The 22,763-nt window shown below is 42.2% G+C and overlaps 1 protein-coding gene across 1 annotated transcript in view; it reads right to left on the minus strand.

Annotated features, from left to right (window-relative positions):
* The window catches only part of LOC124151391 (transient-receptor-potential-like protein), a 108,112-nt gene extending 102,325 nt beyond the window's left edge, over positions 1 to 5,787 (minus strand). Inside the window, exon 1 of the mRNA XM_046523815.2 lies at positions 5,591 to 5,787. The gene's annotated coding sequence lies outside the window, so the exon portion shown is untranslated. The remainder of the gene's footprint in view (positions 1 to 5,590) is intronic.
* Positions 5,788 to 22,763: the final 16,976 nt, after the last annotated feature.

A 22,763-nucleotide genomic window follows, 5' to 3' on the forward strand; every position in this document is an offset into this window, starting at 1 on the left:
GCTTGGTGTGTGAGACAGTGTGCTTGGTGTGTTAGATAGTGTGCTTGATGTGTGAGACAGTGTGTTTGGTGTGTGAGATAGTGTGCTTGGTGTGTGAGACAGTGTGCTTAGTGTGTGAGATAGTGTGCTTGATGTGTGAGATAGTGTGCTTCGTGTGTGAGATAGTGTGCTTGGTGTGTTAGATAGTGTGCTTGGTGTGTGAGATAGTCTGCTTGCTGTGTGAGACAGTGTGCTTGGAGTGTTAGGTAGTGTGCTTGGTGTGAGAGACAGTGTGCTTGATGTGTGAGATAGTGTGCTTGGTGTGTGAGATAGTGTGCTTGGTGTGTGAGATAGTCTGCTTGGTGTGCTAGATAGTGTGCTTGGTGTGTTAGATAGTGTGCTTGGTGTGTGGATCTGGCCCATGGATGTGGGCCATGGCTGCATCATATCAAAGTGATGATATTAAAAGCTTGTCTCAACCTGTCTAAATCAATTTAAAACATGTCCTTGACCAGGCACTCGCTAACTGAATTGATAGTTAAACACCTCTTGGCAACGATAGAACTTCTTTCTTCCCCTTTTATTTACCTTCATTATTGAACAACTTCACAAACATACAAGTGTCCCCAGCAGGATTCTAACCTGCAAAGTCCACACTGAAGGCTGACGAATGCATTCTTCTGCCACTGTGACATTACTGACAAGGTGATTAGTATATGAATGAGTTCACATGTATTCGCAATTTATTCAGAATTTGGTGAAAATGTTTTTGATCAGGTCAGTGATTGCCCATAACAGGCCCATCAACCTGGTCAAATGATGCTGATAAACAAATACAGTAAACTATGGTTATTAACTCAAAGGGATCACTAATTTTAGTTCATTATTCACGTAGTTTGTTATAAGCATATATGCAGAATATTTACAGCAAATGGTCGGGACAAAAAAATAAGATCGTTATATCCGTCAGTTCGTAAGAAGCGTGTTCGTTATAAACGTAGTTTGCTGTATTTCACAACCCCAGTCACCAAAGAGAACGATGCACAGGCCAAAAGCTCAGGGAACCTATTTTATGTGCATCACACAGACCCGACTCACAGTGTCCTCATAGCTAAGCATAAATTACCTGAATATCTTTCAGAATACTTTAAAAAAACAATACTGTTCATACATTTAGTTCTTTAGTTCTTTTAATGATGGCCAAACTTTAGAGGATATGTACATAATAAATATAGGATCCAATCATTTATAAAGTATTACATGTATAACAAGTATCTTAAAAAAAGAAGAAGAAAAAAGTTAACTTCGTTGCTAAATAACGAACCTGGGGTGTGTGTGCTTAAAGGTTTAGAAAGTAAATGCTGACAGTAAACACAAAAAATCGAGCATATGTGTGACAAAGTGTATCACTGAACACAATTACTGAACTTGACAACTGCCTACGGAGGGGAGTCATTTGGGTCTTGCTTCCTGAATCTGCTCAAGTGGACGGACCTCCCGATGAGAATGAACAGATAACTGTGTAGGGTGGTTTTACGTTAGGATAGCCTAATGTTTTGTAAAAACCCTGGCTGTGTGCTCTTAATAAGGGAGGAAAAAACATTTTGAGGACATTAATACATCCCAACCTGACACTTCCTCACCACAGTCCCACCCATTTGTACTTCCCTGCATATACCGTTTAATACAACTACTCAACTTGATGTAGGATAATAAAACAATAAAACATATTATTAAACACTGTCCTCGCATTTCTATATATAACAGATATTTATATAATCCTTACGTTTTCTTGTGTAACAGGTGCCAGGTGTAATTTGATGCTTGCCATTGTCAAAACATTGATAAATGTGTTGTCGCTATGCCAATTTGTGAGGTGAAATGAGTTGTAAAAACATATGAAATATGTATTTTATGTTGATTTTTGACTGGTTAAAATTAACAGATTTTTTCACAAGAAAATGTTGATGATGTGAATGGAACCTGCAATCTCACATATCATGTTTAGTAGAGTAACAAACTGTTTTCCCTCTTCCCACTGCAGCTAGTGATGAAAGGGTGTTCAATCTTACATGTCATGACTTTAGTTGTCTGCATTCTGCACATGGTCTTTCTCTGTCATTGAATTTGTTTTATACTACTGTGTGGTGAGGTGAAATGTCGTTTGACGTTGCGTCCAAGATTATTGCACTTATACAGCAATGTGCATGCACGTATGTGTGTGTGTGTGTGTGTGGCTGCTTGTACTAGTCCGTACTGATGCCGTTTCATAGTGCTAGCTAACTGAGATACCATGTCACAGTTTAACATGAATACCCCACTCAGACACAGTATACTGACTCCAAGCCGATCTGAGCTGAGCACCAGAAAGGGCAATAACAAGAACCATCTTTTAACGTTTTTTGGTATGACGCGGCCAGGGATCGAACCCTGCACCTTTCGCTCTCCAGGTGGACGCTCTGGCACTAGACCACGGAGGCGATCTCTATGTCATCCAAATAGCATAGGGCTAACCTTTTATGTGTTGTCTTTGCAAAGGAATGTTATGTATTAAATGTATTGTCTAGTGATGGTTGGTTCAGTTAATACTCGTGTGTACATAGTTGTGAAAATATTTTCTTCGTTGATCAGGAGAGGGATATAAGAGGCTTGCATTTACATGCACTCTACTAGTCTTGTCTGAAAACATCCATTATTATATCATGGACTACCATATGTTAGAGAGAGACAGAGAAAGAATAAAATAAAACAGGCAATTCAAAAAGCAACAAATAAATGACCATGACTGAAGTAATAATCATTGGGGATTTCTCAGGGGGATTAAAACGCACACACACACACACAAACAAACACCCATTCACCCTCCCCCCTCTTCCCCAACCTACCCACCCACACAAGCACAAACACACACACATCCATGCCCCCACACCCATGCCCCACACCCATGCACACACACACACACACACACACACACACACACATGCCCCCCACCCATGCACGCACACGCACACACACACACACACACACACACACACACACACACACACACATCCATGCCCCCGCACCCATGCACACACACACAGAAACACATACACAAACACACACACAGACAAACACACACACACACACACACACGCACACGCACACGCACACACGCACACACACACTAGCACTAGTCAGATCCAACCACACGGCTGAGTTGGTCTCCTGGTGTTGATGACATGGCCAACACTTCACGTGAGGGGACAGATCCGACCACACGGGGGAGTTGGTCTCCTGGTGTTGATGATATGGCCAACACTTCACGTCAGGGGACAGGTCCGACCACACGGCTGAGTTGGTCTCCTGGTGTTGATGACATGGCCAACACTTCACGTCAGGGGACAGATCCGACCACACGGGGGAGTTGGTCTCCTGGTGTTGATGACATGGCCAACACTTCACGTCAGGGGACAGATCCGACCACACGGTGGAGTTGGTCTCCTGGTGTTGATGATATGGCCAACACTTTTGGTCCCCAGGTGTTTGAGTGGTTGAGTCGAAAAGGAAGTGGTTGAGTGGTTGAGGAAGTGGTTGAGTGGTTAAGGAAGTGGTTGAGTGGTTAAGGAAGTGGTTGAGTGGTTAAGGAAGTTGTTGAGTGGTTAAGGAAATGGTTGAGTGGTTGAGGAAGTGGTTGAGTGGTTAAGGAAGTGGTTGAGTGGTTAAGGAAATGGTTGAGTGGTTAAGGAAGTGGTTGAGTGGTTAAGGAAGTGGTTGAGTGGTTAAGGAAATGGTTGAGTGGTTGAGGAAGTGGTTGAGTGGTTAAGGAAGTGGTTGAGTGGTTAAGGAAATGGTTGAGTGGTTAAGGAAGTGGTTGAGTGGTTGAGGAAGTGGTTGAGTGGTTAAGGAAGTGGTTGAGTGGATAAGGAAGTGGTTATGGAAGTGGTTGAGTGGATAAGGAAGTGGTTGAGTTGTTGAGGAAGTGGTTATGGAAGTGGTTGAGTTGTTGAGGAAGTGGTTATGGAAGTGGTTGAGTGGATAAGGAAGTGGTTGAGTTGTTGAGGAAGTGGTTATGGAAGTGGTTGAGTTGTTGAGGAAGTGGTTATGGAAGTGGTTGAGTTGTTAAGGAAGTGGTTGAGTAGTTAAGGAAGTGGTTGAGTGGTTAAGGAAGTGGTTGAGTGGTTAAGGAAGTGGTTCAGTGGTAAAGGAAGTGGTTGAGGAAGTGGTTGTGTAAAGTGATTGTGTCAAGGAAGTGGTTGAGTTGTTAAGGAAGTGGTTGAGTGGTTAAGGAAGTGGTTGAGTGGTTGAGGAAGTGGTTGAGGAAGTGGTTGTGTGGTTAAGGACGTGGTTGAGTTGTTGAGGAAGTGGTTGAGTGGTTGAGGAAGTGGTTGAGTGGATAAGGAAGTGGTTATGGAAGTGGTTGAGTGGATAAGGAAGTGGTTGAGTAGTTAAGGAAGTGGTTGAGTAGTTAAGGAAGTGGTTGAGTGGTTAAGGAAGTGGTTGAGTGGTAAAGGAAGTGGTTGAGGAAGTGGTTGTGTAAAGTGATTGTGTCAAGGAAGTGGTTGAGTTGTTAAGGAAGTGGTTGAGTGGTTAAGGAAGTGGTTGAGTGGTTAAGGAAGTGGTTGAGTGGTTGAGGAAGTGGTTGAGGAAGTGGTTGTGTGGTTAAGGAAGTGGTTGAGTTGTTGAGGAAGTGGTTGAGTGGTTGAGGAAGTGGTTGAGTGGATAAGGAAGTGGTTATGGAAGTGGTTGAGTGGATAAGGAAGTGGTTGAGTAGTTAAGGAAGTGGTTGAGTAGTTAAGGAAGTGGTGGAGTGGTTAAGGAAGTGGTTGAGTGGTAAAGGAAGTGGTTGTGTAAAGTGATTGTGTCAAGGAAGTTGTTGAGTTGTTAAGGAAGTGGTTGAGTGGTTAAGGAAGTGGTTGAGTGGTTGAGGAAGTGGTTAAGGAAGTGGTTGTGTGGTTAAGGACGTGGTTGAGTTGTTGAGGAAGTGGTTGAGTGGTTGAGGAAGTGGTTGAGGAAGTGGTTGTGTAAAGTGATTGTGTCAAGGAAGTGGCAGAACAGAATGATGCACAAAACTAACACAAAAATGAAATCTCACTGCATCCAAACATTATTTGAAGTTTTCCAAGAAATAACAGAACAAATATTAAAGGAATCCAATCCATGGAATATCTTCCAAAAAGTTCTTGCTAACAGAAAACAAAACTATAAGAATACACACTGCATTCCACGACATCCCATAGGCTGTGTTTCTCCATCCAGCTACTCTGAATGGAACAATGTGTCTTTCAAAACCATCAAGACAGGAAAATATGTATCAATGTTTCATTATTCCTGGAATCCCAGGCCTGAATCACCTGCATGCACATCAGATTCTCGGAGCAGGAATTGATCCGACACCTTTGAATTAAAACACTTCTTTCATGTTTGGGGAAAAATAATGATGAATTAACAGATAGGACCAGTCATTCTATTTAAACTCAATTCCTAGGACAGTTCTCTCCACCAAAGGAGAAGTCCATGAAATCGACACTTTCAACAAGTGCTGCACCATTGACCTGCCCTAGTTCCATGAAGGCCCACCGATATCTCACTTAGGACATAATTATTTCCTGCTGAAATCAAATAGCCTCACCTTTTTATACCATCAAGAATTAATCTTCAATGATGACCAATCAGGTGTATTCACCTCTGCTGTTATCCAATGGAGGCACAATACCGGACACTGATCTGCTCTCCTGACCTGAATCTGTGCTTTATCAATACAAGCGCCGCAATACCAGCACTACAATAATAGCGGCACAACACAAGCGGCCAGGAGAACATCAAACTCCTCTGGTGCCGCTCACAAGTGCATCTCTACAATTCCCAATATTGATTTTGCTGGTCCAAGCAACACACGCTCACTTCGGTCTTCAAGCGCGAGTTGGATAATTTGTTCTCCTGGTGAATACTGATTAATGGCATTTTTTGCCCACTCCTGGCTCCCAGCATAGATTGGTGTCAACAGGAGTATTCATCACACCAGGCAACCAAGCATTTACTTTCTGTACAGGAACTAACGCCAACATATCGCATTGTGACCGAATGCATGCATATTGTATAGGATTCATGTAAATATCACATATATATCTACCGTCTTAAAGCATGTATATTGTATAAGATTCAAGTAAATATCACATATATTTCTACCGTCTTAAAGCATGTATATTGTATAAGATTCAAGTAAATATCACATATATATCTACCGTCTTAAAGCATGTATATTGTATAAGATTCAAGTAAATATCACATATATATCTACCGTCTTGAAGCATGTATATTGTATTAGATTCAAGTAAATATCACATATATTTCTACCGTCTTAAAGCATGTATATTGTATAAGATTCAAGTAAATATCATGTACATATCTACCGTCTTAAAGCATGTATATTGTATAAGATTCAAGTAAATATCATGTACATATCTACCGTCTTAAAGCATGTACATGTATATTGTATAAGATTCAAGTAAATATCATGTACATATCTACCGTCTTAAAGCATGTATATTGTATAAGATTCAAGTAAATATCATGTACATATCTACCGTCTTAAAGCATGTATATTGTATAAGATTCAAGTAAATATCATGTACATATCTACCGTCTTAAAGCATGTATATTGTATAAGATTCAAGTAAATATCATGTACATATCTACCGTCTTAAAGCATGTATTCATAACGGTGTACATGTTCACGTTGACATGCCATTGTCTTCTGATTTTCTTAACAGTATGTACTCAAACCTTATCATTTTTGCCGTGCTAACCGATTCTTAATGCATCCTCTCTGGTCCAACAGTAACATCCTTGTAACAGAATCATTAAAAGCAAACACAAGAAAACTTTTGAGGCGATGCATCAACACGGTGGCAAACTCTTTGTTTGTCAAATCATATTTATAATAAAATAATTTCACCAAATAAATAATCCAGATATTCAAACAAATTGTTTCAAAATCTGTAAGAGAAGATCCTTGCCCTAACATACAATACACCAAAAGGATGCTGTCGTAAAAATAGCAGTTACAGAAGATTCTTGCCCTAACATACAATACACTAAAAAGATGCTGTCGTAAAAATAGCAGCAAATGTTACATCAACGCAGACAAATTTAGGAGGAAAAGTAAAATGCTAAATAAATGATATTCGATTCAATGCAATATTCGTTCACTAGTTCCACTTTTAACATTATTTTGCCTCACATGCCATTACCTACCTTACTGAATTCACAACATCTCCATTGGAACCCCGTGGAATAAGCGTGGAAGGCCATTCAGGATCCCCCTTACATAACTAGAAAGTGTTTTTACTCGTAAAAACATGTCTCCCCCCACTCCCCTAACCCCCATTCATTCGTTTACTTCACATTAAACCCCATCTCTTCATTCCCACCCTCCATTACTAAATAACAGAGACAAAAATAGAACTCCTAGAAATTTCAAACAACTAATGGGCACCACTACAGCATCTAATCAACACCACTAATCCCTCAATCATTCACCCATCTGACAGTGTAGTCATCTAAGTAGCACAGTTTTCTTGTTACTGAAGTATTTGTAGAAAATCCACTTAAAGTACTAATAGAGTTTGGACACAAATATATTAATATCCCCAACATATCAGAAATGATGTAGCAATGTTATATGGCACAAAGGAAAGTCTCTGTGATGTAATTGCCCGTGTATCTGACTCTGCAGGTCTTCTACACAATGACATATGTGATGTCATGGAAACTGTAATAGCAAAAGGCACCACTTCAGTGCTGGGTTAATGTGTATACAAAGTTTCCCGAAAAAAAAATATTAAACGGTTTCTGAGTTATGGTCCGGAAACCAAGCTTACCCCCATTCAGAGTCTATGTTCAAGTTATCTCCATGGAAACGAGAAAAAATAAAAATGTCAAAAATCTCTAAATAGCAAAAGGCACCACTTCAGTGCTGGGTTAATGTGTATACAAAGTTTCGCGAAAAAATATTAAACGGTTTCTGAGTTATGGTCCGGAAACCAAGCTTACCCCCATTCAGAGTCTATGTTCAAGTTATCTCCATGGAAACGAGAAAAAATAAAAATGTCAAAAATCTCTAAATAGCAAAAGGCACCACTTCAGTGTTGGGTTAATGTGTATACAAAGTTTCGCGAAAAAATATTAAACGGTTTCTGAGTTATGGTCAGGAAACAAAGCTTACCCCCATTCAGAGCCTATGTTCAAGTTATCTCCATGGAAACGAGAAAAAATAAAAATGTCAAAAATCTCTAAATAGCAAAAGGCACCACTTCAGTGCTGGGTTAATGTGTATACAAAGTTTCGCGAAAAAATATTAAACGGTTTCTGAGTTATGGTCCGGAAACGGTGGGAACGCCGACGCCGACGGCGACGGGAACCGTGCCAAAAACAATATGTCTCCCTCCATTCTGGGGGAGACATAATTAACTGCTCTAACACATTTTATGCATTTAGGCGTTTCATTAAACATGAAGTTGAACAACTAACAACATGAGGGGAATCTGGAAAACACATATACCAAAGATGAATCTTCACAGACAACTGAAGACAATTTTTTATTTTTTTTAATAAACTGTATGTTTATATACGGGGTTGTATCGTGCGAGATTGCAGTGGTGAGTGGCCCATTGTTTAGGAGATGACTATAGTGATGTGTGGGTTGCGTTCGGGTGAATAGTTTTTTAGGGTGGAAACTTTGTTCTAGGACATTTCCACATCAGGTTCGAAAGCAGAAGGAAGAAATGCAACGTGTGAGATAGGATAAGTTCAATAAATTAGAAATGCATGAATTTCCAATACAATTACCCACAAATCCCCATTTTAACAGAACTATTTTAAAAAAAAGACCACAGTGGCATGGCCGCCATGTTGGTCCTTTGTGATTTCAGGTAAAGAAAATCACAACTTGTGTGAATGACGTTGCCCTTCCAGTCACAAATGATGATCCATTCTGACCCTATGATTAGATGTCATTATCAGTCAGCACTGTTGTCAAGATTTCGTGATGTTAAAGTGAGGTGTGTTTACAATGGCAATGTCACGATAGTAATTTTATAACCATTAACCAAGCTGAGTATTCTCTACAACATACGCAAACTAATGAGCCACTAAATGTTTTATTGATGACACTTGTACACCCATAATATGTCTACCTCTACCAAGAGGGATGTATTCTGTCAATATCTACCACTACCAAGTGGGATGTATTCTGCCCATATCTACCACTACCAAGTGGCATGTATTCTGTCCATATCTACCACTACCAAGTGGGATGTATTCTGTCCATATCTACCACTACAAAGTAGGATGTATTCTGTCCATATCTACCACTACCAAGTGGGATGTATTCTGCCCATATCTACCACTACCAAGTGGGATGTATTCTGTCCATATCTACCACTACCAAGTGGCATGTATTCTGTTCATATCTACCACTACCAAGTGGGATGTATTCTGCCCATATCTACCACTACCAAGTGGGATGTATTCTGTCCATATCTACCACTACCAAGTGGGATGTATTCTGTCCATATCTACCACTACCAAGTGGCATGTATTCTGTCCATATCTACCACTACCAAGTGGGATGTATTCTGTCCATATCTACCACTACCAAGTGGGATGTATTCTGTCCATATCTACCACTACCAAGTGGGATGTATTCTGTCCATATCTACCACTACCATGTGGGATGTATTCTGTCCATATCTACCACTACCAAGTTGGATGTATTCTGTCAATATCTACCACTACCAAGTTGGATGTATTCTGTTCATATCTACCACCACCAAGTGGGATGTATTCTGTTCATATCTACCACTACCAAGTGGGATGTATTCTGTCCATATCTACCACTACCAAGTGGGATGTATTCTGTCCATATCTACCACTACCAAGTGGGATGTATTCTGTCCACATCTACCACTACCAAGTGGGATGTATTCTGTCCATATCTACCACTACCAAGTGGGATGTATTCTGTCCACATCTACCACTACCAAGTGGGATGTATTCTGTCCATATCTACCACTACCAAGTGGGATGTATTCTGTCCACATCTATCACTACCAAGTGGGATGTATTCTGTCCATATCTACCACTACCAAGTGGGATGTATTCTGTCCACATCTACCACTACCAAGTGGGATGTATTCTGTCCACATCTACCACTACCAAGTGGGATGTATTCTGTCCATATCTACCACTACCAAGTGGGATGTATTCTGTCCACATCTATCACTACCAAGTGGGATGTATTCTGTCCATATCTACCACTACCAAGTGGGATGTATTCTGTCCACATCTATCACTACCAAGTGGGATGTATTCTGTCCATATCTACCACTACCAAGTGGGATGTATTCTGTCCACATCTACCACTACCAAGTGGGATGTATTCTGTCCATATCTACCACTACCAAGTGGGATGTATTCTGTCCACATCTATCACTACCAAGTGGGATGTATTCTGTCCATATCTACCACTACCAAGTGGGATGTATTCTGTCCACATCTATCACTACCAAGTGGGATGTATTCTGTCCATATCTACCACTACCAAGTGGGATGTATTCTGTCCACATCTACCACTACCAAGTGGGATGTATTCTGTCCATATCTACCACTACCAAGTGGGATGTATTCTGTCCACATCTACCACTACCAAGTGGGATGTATTCTGTCCATATCTACCACTACCAAGTGGGATGTATTCTGTCCACATCTATCACTACCAAGTGGGATGTATTCTGTCCATATCTACCACTACCAAGTGGGATGTATTCTGTCCACATCTACCACTACCAAGTGGGATGTATTCTGTCCATATCTACCACTACCAAGTGGGATGTATTCTGTCCACATCTATCACTACCAAGTGGGATGTATTCTGTCCATATCTACCACTACCAAGTGGGATGTATTCTGTCCATATCTACCACTACCAAGTGGGATGTATTCTGTCCAGATCTATCACTACCAAGTGGGATGTATTCTGTCCATATCTATCACTACCAAGTGGGATGTATTCTGTCCATATCTACCACTACCAAGTGGGATGTATTCTGTCCATATCTATCACTACCAAGTGGGATGTATTCTGTCCATATCTACCACTACCAAGTGGGATGTATTCTGTCCATATCTACCACTACCAAGTGGGATGTATTCTGTCCATATCTACCACTACCAAGTGGGATGTATTCTGTCCACATCTATCACTACCAAGTGGGATGTATTCTGTCCATATCTACCACTACCAAGTGGGATGTATTCTGTCCATATCTACCACTACCAAGTGGGATGTATTCTGTCCATATCTACCACTACCAAGTGGGATGTATTCTGTCCACATCTATCACTACCAAGTGGGATGTATTCTGTCCATATCTACCACTACCAAGTGGGATGTATTCTGTCCACATCTATCACTACCAAGTGGGATGTATTCTGTCCATATCTACCACTACCAAGTGGGATGTATTCTGTCCACATCTATCACTACCAAGTGGGATGTATTCTGTCCATATCTACCACTACCAAGTGGGATGTATTCTGTCCATATCTACCACTACCAAGTGGGATGTATTCTGTCCACATCTATCACTACCAAGTGGGATGTATTCTGTCCACATCTATCACTACCAAGTGGGATGTATTCTGTCCATATCTACCACTACCAAGTGGGATGTATTCTGTCCATATCTACCACTACCAAGTGGGATGTATTCTGTCCACATCTATCACTACCAAGTGGGATGTATTCTGTCCATATCTACCACTACCAAGTGGGATGTATTCTGTCCATATCTATCACTACCAGGTGGGATGTATTCTGTCCATATCTACCACTACCAAGTGGGATGTATTCTGTCCATATCTACCACTACCAAGTGGGATGTATTCTGTCCATATCTACCACTACCAAGTGGGATGTATTCTGTCCATATCTACCACTACCAAGTGGCATGTATTCTGTCCATATCTACCACTACCAAGTGGGATGTATTCTGTCCATATCTACCACTACCAAGTGGGATGTATTCTGTCCACATCTACCACTACCAAGTGGGATGTATTCTGTCCACATCTACCACTACCAAGTGGGATGTATTCTGTCCACATCTATCACTACCAAGTTGGATGTATTCTGTCCACATCTACCACTACCAAGTGGGATGTATTCTGTCCACATCTATCACTACCAAGTTGGATGTATTCTGTCCACATCTACCACTACCAAGTGGGATGTATTCTGTCCACATCTATCACTACCAAGTGGGATGTATTCTGTCCACATCTACCACTACCAAGTGGGATGTATTCTGTCCACATCTACCACTACCAAGTGGGATGTATTCTGTCCACATCTATCACTACCAGGTGGGATGTATTCTGTCCACATCTACCACTACCAAGTGGGATGTATTCTGTCCACATCTACCACTACCAGGTGGGATGTATTCTGTCCACATCTATCACTACCAGGTGGGATGTATTCTGTCCACATCTATCACTACCAAGTGGGATGTATTCTGTCCACATCTACCACTACCAAGTGGGATGTATTCTGTCCACATCTACCACTACCAAGTGGGATGTATTCTGTCCACATCTATCACTACCAAGTGGGATGTATTCTGTCCACATCTACCACTACCAAGTGGGATGTATTCTGTCCACATCTACCACTACCAAGTGGGATGTATTCTGTCCACATCTATCACTACCAGGTGGGATGTATTCTGTCCACATCTACCACTACCAAGTGGGATGTATTCTGTCCACATCTATCACTACCAGGTGGGATGTATTCTGCCCATATCTACCAAGTGGGATGTATTCTGTCCACATCTATCACTACCAGGTGGGATGTATTCTGTCCACATCTATCACTACCAAGTGGGATGTATTCTGTCCACATCTACCACTACCAAGTGGGATGTATTCTGCCCATATCTATCACTACCAGGTGGGATGTATTCTGCCCATATCTACCAAGTGGGATGTATTCTGTCCACATCTATCACTAGCTGTGCCATGTGGGATGTATTCTGTCCATATCTATCACTAGCTGTGCCATGTGGGATGTATTCTGTACTTGCTTCAAATCAACTTTCCTTTGGAAATATTTAGATATGGCTGATTAACAGCCAAAAGTTACATTTTCAATGTCACCGCTGGGATTTCAGCGACTGGTTGCCTTACCCACACTCATTGTACAGGGAGCATACATTGATTCCTATTAAAGGTAGGAAGATACAGGGTAGAATACGTCTTCAGCAACCAATGCTTGCCGTAAAAGGTGACTATGCTTGTCGTAAGGGGCGACTATTTGGATTGGGTGGGTGGTCAGGCTCGCTAACTTGGATGATGTATGTCATCGTATCCCAATTGCGTGGATTGATGCTCATGATATCAGTCACTGGATTGTCTGGTCTAGACTCGATTATTTACAGACCGCCGTCATATAGCTGGAATATTGCTGTGTGGTGTAAAACAACAAACAAACAAAAACAACAAAAACAATGAAAAAAGAAAATCATAACAAATCACAAGAATCATTTTGAATTATCATTTTATTTTCATTGCTCAATTTAAACATAAAACATTTTAAAACATAACACTGTTTTCAGGACAAGTATTCTCTGCAACAAACTATTTTTTACAAAATAAATCTCAGACCCCAGGCCAACAGCCCCCTGTCCCCATCTAAGAATATTACAGTCACTAAACGTACGGACAGATACAACTATGCAAATTATAGGAAGGCTGAATCAACTTTTTGGATGATTTGGATTTTGAATTTTAAATCAATAAATTTAAAAACTGTATCATGAAGGGTGAAAGACCTTTAATAATTACAAGATAGTAGGGGAATCTGCCAGTTACTGACATCACCAGCCAGTGTGTAACACGTGCCTGGATTTGAAATGGCCACGGAAACTAAGAAAGCTTAATCAAGAAAACGGAAACAAAACAATACCGACATACATATTTGCTGACACATTCATACTTGCAGTCTACAAGCTCTCAATGTCTTACATTTTGCATCAATGCAAGCTGAAATGAAGAAAGTGTCCTTCATTGACAATAATGCCACGCCCACTAACAATTCTGATTCCTGGTGGGCAGAGCTTGGGCTGCATGACTTGGCTGAATGATGATGGCACTAATCAGTTATTTTTGGGTTAATGAATTAATAAGCAGTTAGTGATGCTATGACAGTTGATATATTTATTAATAAGAATGGACTTCAATGTGGTTTTACATTTATACCTGCATAAACACCAAAGTCAAAATACCGAAGTCAATTCTTAATTGTCCGACCCGGTGGACAGCATGTTTGTTTGTTTGTTTGTTTGTTTGTTTGTTGTCTAACGCCGCACTCAGCAACATTCCAGTTACATGACGGCGGTCTGTAAATAATCGAGTCTGGACCAGACATTCTAGTGATTGACAACATGAGCATCGATCCAAGCAATTGGGATCGATGACATGCATCAACCAAGTAAGCGAGTCTGACTACCCGATCCCGTTAGTCGCCTTTTACGACAAGCATAGTCGCCTTTTATGGCAACTTAAGGCCTACTTATGGGTTGCTGAAGACCTATTCTGCCCCAGATCTTCACGGGCCGTGGACAGCATGTGTGTGAGGGGATGGACAAGCTTGCAAAGAGTCCTGACTCATCAGGTGCTTTCCTTTCATAATTCTCACTTAATATTCTATTGTCACCAACTGACATGACCTTTAAAAATCAGGTCTACCGGTCTGAAACTAAATCATGTTCAGAAGTAATTCAGATTGTTATATGGCAGTGTATTTCATTGTTTAACAATGATTGCAACTGTGTTACAATGTTTGTGGTGAGATTCAGTAGATGCTCATTATATTGTGTTTGGACAGTGATTAGTCGTCAGGAGTGTAGTACTATTTTATGTAAGCAGTCATCAGGAAATTACTATATTTAGATGCTAGTGTAAACATCCGGTCTGTTATTCCGGTGATAGTCTGTAATAGAAACATGTGGAATATTCTTTGTTGTGAAGACAATGTGTAGAAATTTCCAGTAGGTAGGTTGTTTATAAGGAGATAAGAGCATGTTTACCCATCTCTCACACTTTTCATCGCTTCAGGATCAGCTTTCATGTGAGGATCACTCATCATCCCTGATTCACTGCATAACTCATCTCTGAAGCATGACCACTGTCGCCGCTGGGTGACTATATATTATTATCACTGGATTTTGCTATCACCACTGTATGTGTGTATTTGATACTGACCTCTGCCATTTAATATTGTACAACCACTCTATTGTGTACTATACTGGGGACCTTCTGTAATTCGGAGACCAACATAGGCTACTGGGGACCATCTCAAACCTGGAATCCCCACAGGGGCCCACAGGGGCCCACAGGGGGTCCCCCGTTGAGAAGGATCCACACGACAAGAAACAGGAAATTTAGGAACATACATTATAATTGTAAAACTATTAGAAAGAAGGTAATATATTGACTGTGGCATACAGGCCAAACAACTTTGTCTTGTTGGATCGGTTTCCAACAAATGTTGCTTTGGTTACTATGTGGAGAAAGACCTGTGTAAACAAGACAAGATGTTGCCCATAAAGAAGAAAAATGGGAGAGTACTATAGAAAGCATGTTAACTCATGTCAACACCCACAATACTGGGAGACTCACTCCATGGTGGGCAGGGTCAGAGAAAAACATTTCAGGTAAGAGACACACTCTTACCCCCAATACTGGCAGATGGTGAGCAGGGTGGGTGTGGACAGTGTGCACCCTTCAGGTGAGAGAAACCTTCACCTCAAATACCCAGTATTTAGAGATGGAGACCAAAGTGGGTGTGATCAGGGACAACCTTCAGGTGAGAGACACGCATTTACCGTGAATACCTCAATACTGGGAGACACGAACCAGGGTGGGTGTATAGAGACACCCTCCAGGTGAGAGACACGCTCTTACCGCGAATACCCCAATACTGGGAGACACTAACCAGGGTGGGCGTGGTGAGACACACCAACCAGGGTGGGTGTATAGAGACACCCTCCAGGTGAGAGACACGCTCTTACCACGAATACCCCAATACTGGGAGACACTAACCAGGGTGGGTGTATAGAGACACCCTCCAGGTGAGAGACACGCTCTTACCGCGAATACCCCAATACTGGGAGACACTAACCAGGGTGGGTGTATAGAGACACCCTCCAGGTGAGAGACACGCTCTTACCGTGAATACCCCAATACTGGGAGACACTAACCAGGGTGCGCGTGGTGAGACACACCAACCAGGGTGGGTGTATAGAGACACCCTCCAGGTGAGAGACACGCTCTTACCGCGAATACCCCAATACTGGGAGACACTAACCAGGGTGGGCGTGGTGAGACACACCAACCAGGGTGGGTGTATAGAGACACCCTCCAGGTGAGAGACACGCATTTACCGTGAATACCTCAATACTGGGAGACACTAACCAGGGTGGGTGTATAGAGACACCCTCCAGGTGAGAGACACGCTCTTACCGCGAATACCCCAATACTGGGAGACACTAACCAGAGTGGGCGTGGTGAGAGACACCAACCAGGGTGGGTGTAGAGAGACACGCTCTTACCGTGAATACCCCAATACTGGGAGACACTAACCAGGGTGGGTGTATAGAGACACCCTCCAGGTGAGAGACACGCTCTTACCGTGAATACCCCAATACTGGGAGACACTAACCAGAGTGGGCGTGGTGAGAGACACCAACCAGGTGAACCTCTGCATCAGACTGGAGCACTTGCTGTTTAGCTTCATCTGTACACTCACCAGTGTGGTTGTGGTTGGAAACACCTCTTATCCAAATACTCGGAGACACTAACCAGGGTGGGCGTGGTGAGAGACACCAACCAGGGTGGGTGTATAGAGACACCCTCCAGGTGAGAGACACGCTCTTACCTTGAATACCCAAAATACTGGGAGACAAAGACCAGTGTGGTTGTGGTGACAAAACACCTCTTATCCAAATACTCTTAGACAGAAACAAGAGTGTTTTTTGTTTGAGACACTCTTAAGGAGAAATGTGCTATGTAATATTCTGTATCTGAAGTCTTATGTTCAGTTTCATAAAACAACATTTAAGGTATCACAGTAATTATATATACATATGCATCAATATTTTTTCTTCTGAAAGTTCTGGGACTGCTACAAACTCTTATCCCCAATACTGGCAGATGGTGAGCAGGGTGGGTGTGGCAAGTGACAGATATACCGCGGAACATGTAGCTCCAGTCCTATACCCTGAATTCCAGTCTGTACACTACCTCCAACTTCTGGGACACAAGCAAGTGTGGTCAGAGACAGGCTTTTGCCTCAAATATCCAAACACTCCAGGGTGGGCGTGGTCAGACACACTTCAGGTGAGAGAAACTTTACCCAAAATACTGGTAGACAGAGACCAGCGTGGGCATGGTCAGACACACTTCAGGTTAGAGAAACTTTACCCAAAATACTGGAAGACAGAGACCAGGGTGGGCGTGGTCAGACACACTTCAGGTGAGAGAAACCTTACCCCAAATACTGGGAGACAGAGACCAGGGTGGGCGTGGTCAGACACACTTCAGGTGAGAGAAACTTTACCCAAAATACTGGAAGACAAAGACCAGGGTGGGCGTGGTCAGACACACTTCAGGTGAGAGAAACTTTACCCAAAATACTGGAAGACAGAGACCAGGGTGGGCGTGGTCAGACACACTTCAGGTGAGAGAAACTTTACCCAAAATACTGGAAGACAAAGACCAAGGTAGGCGTGGTCAGACACACTTCAGGTTAGAGAAACTTTACCCAAAATACTGGAAGACAGAGACCAGGGTGGGTGTGGTCAGACACACTTCAGGTTAGAGAAACTTTACCCAAAATACTGGAAGACAAAGACCAAGGTGGGCGTGGTCAGACACACTTCAGGTGAGAGAAACTTTACCCAAAATACTGGAAGACAAAGACCAGGGTGGGTGTGGTCAGACACTTCAGGTTAGAGAAAATTTACCCAAAATACTGGAAGACAAAGACCAGGGTGGGTGTGGTCAGACACACTTCAGGTGAGAGAAACTTTACCCAAAATACTGGAAGACAAAGACCAGGGTGGGCTTGGTCAGACACACTTCAGGTGAGAGAAACTTTACCCAAAATACTGGAAGACAGAGACCAGGGTGGGCGTGGTCAGACACACTTCAGGTGAGAGAAACTTTACCCAAAATACTGGAAGACAAAGACCAGGGAGGGCGTGGTCAGACACACTTCAGGTGAGAGAAACTTTACCCAAAATACTGTAAGACAAAGACCAGGGTGGGCGTGGTCAGACACACTTCAGGTGAGAGAAACTTTACCCAAAATACTGGAAGACAAAGACCAGGGTGGGTGTGGTGAGAGACACCTCTTATCCAAACACTCTTAGACAGAAACAAGAGTGTTTTTTGTTTGAGACACAGTCTTAAGGAGAAAATGTGCTATGTAATATTCTGTATCTGAAGTCTTATGTTCAGTTTCATAAAACAACATTTAAGGTATCACAGTAATTATATATACATATGCATCAATATTTTTTCTTCTGAAAGTTCTGGGACTGCTACAACTTTTATCCCCAATACTGGCAGGTGGTGAGCAGGGTGGGTGTGGCAAGTGACAGATATACCGCGGAACATGTAGCTCCAGTCCTATACCCCTAATTCCACTCTGTACACTACCTCCAACTTCTGGGACACAAGCAAGTGTGGTCAGAGACAGGCTTTTGCCTCAAATATCCAAACACTCCAGGTTTGGCGTGGTCAGACACACTTCAGGTGAGAGAAACTTTACCCAAAATACTGGAAGACAGAGACCAAGGGGGGGGGGGGGGGGGTGAGAGACATGCTTTTACCATAAAAAAACCAATACTGGGAGAGGTGGGTGTGGTCAGAGACATGCTTCTGCCCCTAGTGCCCCAAAGACATGGAGAGAAACGCCATGGGGTGTCGGAAAAATAACATGGAACATCATTATGTGTACCTGAAGTCTTATGTTCAGTTGGATCAAACTTATTTTGTTCTCGCAGTTACTACATGCATCAATATTCTATAAAGTTCTCAGCTGCAGACAGTTGGTGGTGAACCTCTGCATCAGACTGGAGCACTTGCTGTTTAGCTTCATCTGTACACTCACCAGTGTGGTTGTGGTGAGAAACACCTCTTATCCAAATACTCGGAGACACGAACCAGAGTAGGCGTGGTGAGAGACACCAACCAGGGTGGGTGTATAGAGACACCCTACACGTGAGAGACACGCTCTTACCACGAATACCCAAATACTCGGAGACACTAACCAGGGTGGGCGTGGTGAGAGACACCAACCAGGGTGGGTGTATAGAGACACTCTTCAAGTTAGAGACACGCTCTTACCGCGAATACCCCAATACTGGGAGACAAGGACAAGGGTGGGCATGGTGATACACCCGTCAGGTGAGAGAAACTGTACCCCTAATACCCCAATATTAGGAGATGGAATCTAGGGTGGGCGTGGTGAGAAACACCAACTAGGGTGGGTGTATAGAGACACCAACCAGGTGAGAGACACGCTCTTACCGCGAATACCCCAATACTGGGAGACAAAGACCAGAGTGGGCGCGGTGAGAAACACTTCTTATCCAAATACTCAGACAAAGACCAGTGTGGTTGTGGTCAGACACACTTCAGGGGAGAGAAACTTTACCCCAAATACTGGAAGACAGAGACCAAGGTGGGCGTGGTGAGTGACATGCTTTTACCTTAAATATCCCCATACTGGGAGACTCACTCCAAGGTGGGCGTGGTGAGTGACATGCTTTTACCTTAAATATCCCAATACTGGGAGACTCACTCCAAGGTGGGCGTGGTGAGTGACATGCTTTTACCTTAAATATCCCCATACTGGGAGACTCACTCCAAGGTGGGCGTGGTGAGTGACATGCTTTTACCTTAAATATCCCCATACTGGGAGACTCACTCCAAGGTGGGCGTGGTGAGTGACATGCTTTTACCTTAAATATCCCAATACTGGGAGACTCACTCCAAGGTGGGCGTGGTGAGTGACATGCTTTTACCTTAAATATCCCAATACTGGGAGACTCACTCCAAGGTGGGCGTGGTGAGTGACATGCTTTTACCTTAAATATCCCAATACTGGGAGACTCACTCCAAGGTGGGCGTGGTGAGTGACATGCTTTTACCTTAAATATCCCAATACTGGGAGACTCACTCCAAGGTGGGCGTGGTGAGTGACATGCTTTTACCTTAAATATCCCAATACTGGGAGACTCACTCCAAGGTGGGCGAGGTCAGAGAACTTCAGGTGAGAGAAACTTTACCCCAAATACTGGTAAGAGACCAACCAGTAAGACCGACCAACCAACCAATCTCCTGATGCACCCAAAATCCAGCTTCCAGGAGAAGAAAAACAACAAGTCACCACAGCCAAGAACCGATCCTTTGATGCTGTGTGGGAGACGTAAAGAACACCAGTGAAGTAAAACTCACAGGTATTCCACTGAACTCTTTTCTCTCAACATTTTACAATGTACTTTGTGTGACTGTTCTGTGTTTCCAGTTTGTTCTTATTTTCCACTGGGTAAGCGTGTGTATGATTTAGTTATAAATATTAAGATCACAAGAAAAGTGTTGTCGACCCACTGATGAACTCATGTGTTTGAAAATACAGCTATCCCAAACAATTCACCCCCGGATACCAGCAAAACAAGCAATACAACTGAAATGGTAACTAGTAAAATCTAGATATTCATCATATTTGTATACTTATTCTGCATTACTCCTTAACGCTATCATCTCTTGGTAACTCTGTTGCACACACTATTGTCGCTTATTGTTTGTTTACCCAGACAAACTCATACTCTCATTACCTTTCTGTGGACAGGACTGGTTGATCAGCTCCCGATCTGCTGACACCACCTTGAGTCCGAGGAGTTTTTATTGAGTACACATCTGAAGGTATTTCCGCCTCCATACCATCAGACACAGATGCATTAGGGAGTAATGCAGGACAAGTTAAAAAATCTAGTAAAATCTAGAAATTTATTATATTTGTTTACTCATGTTACTACGTCTAAGGGCCCACCCGTCACAGACCTGCCAACCCACGATAACGTCAGACATTTTACATGTGACAACATCTTTCGTCTACAAAAACATGGCACCTGCTTCAGAATGGAACAGCTTTTCTTTCTTCAGCAGGATCAATCACAGCTTCACTACAGTCAAAAGGTAAGCAGTTTGTTTTTATTTTCCACTGGGTAGGTGTGTGTATAATTTAGTTAAATATATTAATTCACAATTGGACCCGGGATACCAGCAAAACAAGAAATACATTTGAAATGGTAAATCCTCCTGTCCAGTCATGTTTTATCGCTCCTTTTACATTTTCATCGATAGTTTGTCATTGTTTGTTTGTTCACCCAAGTGATGCGATGTTTTTAACTAACAGAAAAATATTTAAGTGAAAGTGTAACCACTACATACGCTGACCCCTTTCTAAAAAATCTTTTGTCAGGCTTACCTACGATCGTACACGGTACCCTCCTACCCTCCTACCCTCATCAGTATTGCTGGCGGCCATTATGATAGAGATCGATCAACTGTTCTATTTCCACATATTTAATTGTTGAATAATGATTGTAACTATTACATTGTTCTTGTTAAGATTTGGTAGAAGCTCATATTATTGTATTTAGACAGTGATTATTTGTCAGGAATGTAGTACTACTTAATGTAAACAGTTTTGAGGAAGTTACTACATTTAGCATGTTTAGATGCTAGTGTGATGTGTAAAGTTCTGGAGTACCTTAGACAGACAGCGTTATAGAAACATGTCGAATATTGTGCCAGAAGACTTAATATAAGGGGACAAGAGCGTGCCTCTCATATCTCTCACACAATCCATTACATCAAGACCAGCTTTCATGTGAAGATCACTCATCAACCTTGATTCCCTGTCAAGGACCATCTTGGAAGCTTGACCACTGTTGCTGCTGGGTGAATATATTGTTATCACTGACTTTCGCTATCACCATTGTTATTGTTATCGTATTTGATTCTGACCGCTGCCATCATGTTACATACTGACATTGAATATGGTACTACCAGTCCATTGTGTACTGCCATAGTAATTGCTGTGCAGTACTTTGTATTGATTTGTAAACTTAGTGAATTTTGTAATACATTGGATGAATATATACCATTTGTTGATTGGTTGTTGGTTTCACACTAAATTCTTTTACGTACAGGTTTAGGGTTAACATGTTGTTTTACTTTGGGAATGGAAATGTAACAGAACGCATGCATTTGAAAGGCATGCTTCTTGTTACACTTGCTCCAACAAACAAGACACCTCCCGCTCGCTCCTCTCGCTCCACGGTGTCATCATAGGACTGTCACTATCTCTAGAGATGTGAATATGTTTTAAGAAAATATAACAAATAACGTGTCCCCAAACGGCTGTCGGATGGGGGGGGAGAGTATGGGAAGGTACACCTAACATCAATGCATGTCTTATTTAATTACTTGGAATAAAAAGTCAACTTACTTAAGCATTAACACAAAACAAAAGACGTAAACGATACGAAATCAGTGACATCATTCAGCGCAATAATGCAACACAAGCCCTGTCCACACTTTCATCAGCCAATCAGGAAACTAGTTCAGTTGTGGGTGTGGCCTAATTTTGGGGTAATAATGGAAAC

This window comes from Haliotis rufescens, unplaced genomic scaffold, assembly GCF_023055435.1.
Source record: "Haliotis rufescens isolate VD_foot unplaced genomic scaffold, xgHalRufe1.0.p SCAF_50, whole genome shotgun sequence".
In the NCBI taxonomy this organism is placed as follows: domain Eukaryota; kingdom Metazoa; phylum Mollusca; class Gastropoda; order Lepetellida; family Haliotidae; genus Haliotis; species Haliotis rufescens.